The sequence below is a fragment of the Dunckerocampus dactyliophorus genome, chromosome 2, assembly GCF_027744805.1.
Source record: "Dunckerocampus dactyliophorus isolate RoL2022-P2 chromosome 2, RoL_Ddac_1.1, whole genome shotgun sequence".
Taxonomy (NCBI): Eukaryota; Metazoa; Chordata; class Actinopteri; order Syngnathiformes; family Syngnathidae; genus Dunckerocampus; species Dunckerocampus dactyliophorus.
Genome location: NC_072820.1, coordinates 36,352,535 through 36,355,711, shown reverse-complemented (window position 1 = coordinate 36,355,711; position 3,177 = coordinate 36,352,535). Strand labels below are relative to the sequence as shown.

General features: G+C 37.5%; 1 long non-coding RNA gene across 1 annotated transcript in view; it reads right to left on the bottom strand.

Moving 5' to 3' along the window:
• Positions 1 to 3,177, bottom strand: part of LOC129177320 (uncharacterized) — a 51,249-nt gene that overhangs the window by 6,657 nt on the left and 41,415 nt on the right. The gene's annotated exons all lie outside the window — the stretch shown is intronic.

Genomic DNA, 3,177 nt, shown 5'->3' with positions numbered 1-3,177 from the left:
CCATAGGTATGAATGTGAGTGTGAATGGTTGTTTGTCTATATGTGCCCTGCCATTGGCTGGCGACCAGTCCAGGGTGTACCCCCCTGATGTCAGCTGGGATAGGCTCCAGCATACCCACGACCCTAGTGAGGATAAGCGACATAGAAAATGGATGGATGGATGAAGCGGATATTTCAGTCTTAATGGCAATCATTGAACTATCTTAGGGACTAATAATAATAATAAGCAATCACTTCTTAAAATTCTTTTTATGGAAATAATTTTTTTAGCTTATGTACAATATTGGCCCCTAAAGGGTTAAACCCCCGAAAATATAATTAATACTGTTTATGAGGTTTTGGGGTAGCTGACATTTTTTGTCATTGAAGCGCATGATTGAGCATATTTAAAGGATTTCTTCAGGGTTAAATAACTCACTTGTATGTTTATAAGAACAAGCACATGCAGCACTTGGAAAGATTCAACCATAACTTCCTCATATTGAAGCCTGAAAGGGTCACACAGCCTTCTTCCATCGCCACTCACTGCTGATGACAGAAACAAATGATAAGGCCTAAGGGCCATGATACAGCCCATAATAAACCCAGTAAGTGATGGGGTGCTGGCCCTACAAGGTGCAGCTGTTTTAGCCAAAATGTGTCAACCAATGCTGCTATTTGGAATGGATGGGAGGTTTTTCTCGGAATCGATGCACGGGTTTATTGGCAGAAAGGGGGAACTTTGTTTCCACTCTGATATGCTCCAAGAGATCGGAACATATCGTCACTGCGGGATCGGGCTATACTCTGGGCCGTTACGGCAGCATATGATGTCAGTGGGATTGAACGGGCCTGTGTAAACAAGAGTTCTGATGACTTTGGAGGATTGTGGTGCATTTATTTGGCTTCTTTTACATGTGAATTGTGCTTAATTACAACATACCAAAGATGTTGAAAGACGACTTGCCTGCTTTGGATTAGAAGGAAATACAGTATGTGATGTTTTGGTCTTGTTAATTCATATTATTTACATTTTATAGCCTTATAGTCTTCCACAGAGGGCCGCATACTGAAACATCAAAGGTTGCGGCGGCCAAGTTTACATTTTTTAAACCAACCAATGTACATATGCAAATACGTGTTTATATTTAAATAAAAAACAGCCTGCATCTCAGCTCTGTGTTATCAGTGACAAAACATATTGTTAGTATGAACTTTTTCTCATTACTTTCAACTTTTTTGCTTGTTTTCCTCTTTTTTTTAATTTAAAAATATTTTAACTCGTATATTTTTTTCTCTTAATATTATGTCTTTATTATAATATTTTGGCTTTATTATTGTAATATTACAACTTTTACCCATTTCCCTAATATTGCAACTTAATTCTTCGTCTTGTTTCTCACATTATGACTTTCCCCCCCTATGTTCTCATAATATTACTGCTCTTTTTTCCCTTTCTACTGTGTTTTAAACATTTTTTTTTCTATTTTCTTGTTTCGTATATTTTTACTATTTGCCAACGGGCCAATAAAAAAAAAAGCAGCACTTTGGACACCCCTGTTATAGCATTTAAAACATGTCAGTCAGGTAGACAAAGTGTCAGACTGGGTTGTTTTTAACAGACGCTGTGAGATATTGGCATGCAGGTTCTGATGTCAAATGTAAAGTTCCGTCAGTAAGTCTTCATTCTATCCATTAGTTGAATAAAATGGACCTATAGAGCCACATCCGACCAATGGTGCACTTCTACTAGATGCCACTTCTTACATGTTGAAATAACCAGTAGACAGTTGGGAAAATAAGAGCTGATTGATGGAGCGGCTCAAAGAGGAAACACCAGCGAGACGGACACTGTGAAATGTTCACGCTTTGGTCAATAATGTGAATTTTTAGGTGTGAGACTTTAAAGCCTCCACGGGACTACTTTTTTTTCCTGTTAGCTTTGAGCAGTGGAATGCGGTGGAAAACTTAAGCATGATTGCTGCCAAGAAAAATGATGGATCTTGTTGAAGAAAGACACTTTCATTGATGTCCGCACTAGTTTTGCAAATACCGTATTGACCGTATTAAACACATTTTAAATGATCAAATGTATAGGTACTCATCACCAATGAACGATTATGTAAGATGATCCATGAACGGATAGAATCAGATTCACAGTAGAAGTTATATGTAAGTTTCACTCATGCATCTCACAGCGTTCAAGGACTGCCAGACAAACTACAACATCTCAACGCTTTATGAAAAACATGAAGACATGTACATGTAAAAATTGTGGTACATGTCGGCTGTACGTTTCATCTGTATTAGCACATTTTTATAAATTATTCCTGTGGAAAAAAACTATTTTTTTTGTAGAAAAATGAGGTTACATTTGCACCATTCAAAATGACCGAAAAAGAGCAGGAAGAAGTAGAGTTTATTTAATATATAAGCTTAAATGTTTAAACAGGACAGAACTAAAAGAATGAATAATGATGATTTCCTGAAAATTGTATTTTGTTGTTAGAAAATTGTTGTCAACATTTAAATATTTATAGTTTTCAAGCAAAGAAATACATTAACCAAAGACTCAAGCTGCTGGATAACACTTCAAAGATGTCTCCTTGTGGCTGGGAAGAGCACAGGGCAGGGGTCGGCAACCTTTAGCATCAAAAGAGCCATTTTGCCTCCTCTTCAAGTAAAAAAAAAATGTCTGGAGCCGTAAAACATTACACAGCTTATAAACTTGTCAAAGTTGTAATCTTCTTTAAATGTTTAAATGTTTAAATGTTAAATGTAAATCCTGTCCTTGACTGTCTTTGCAGAGATAGGCATTCTTTCATTTCCTCAAACAATTCTTGTTTATTTTTTAATTTGGAGAATAGATGCTCTGATATTTTTATGAATGATTCTTTCATGTATTCTCCATCTGTGAATGGCCTCCCATCTCATGTGCAGCCCAGCGTTGCCAACTTGGCCATTTTTTTTTGCTAAATCTGGTGACTTTCCAAACCCTCTTGGTGACTTATATTCCCAAAAGCGACAAGCAACAAATGTAGGTACTGGTATTTGGAGACGTAAAAGTAAAAGCATGCATTGTTCTACGATTGCTGTAGAGAGGTACTGCCTGCCTCACAGCAGTCACAAGTGGTCAATACACAGTCAGCTCCCGTGGCACACTATCTGCCTCCCCTGGAGTCACCGCCTCGGCGATTA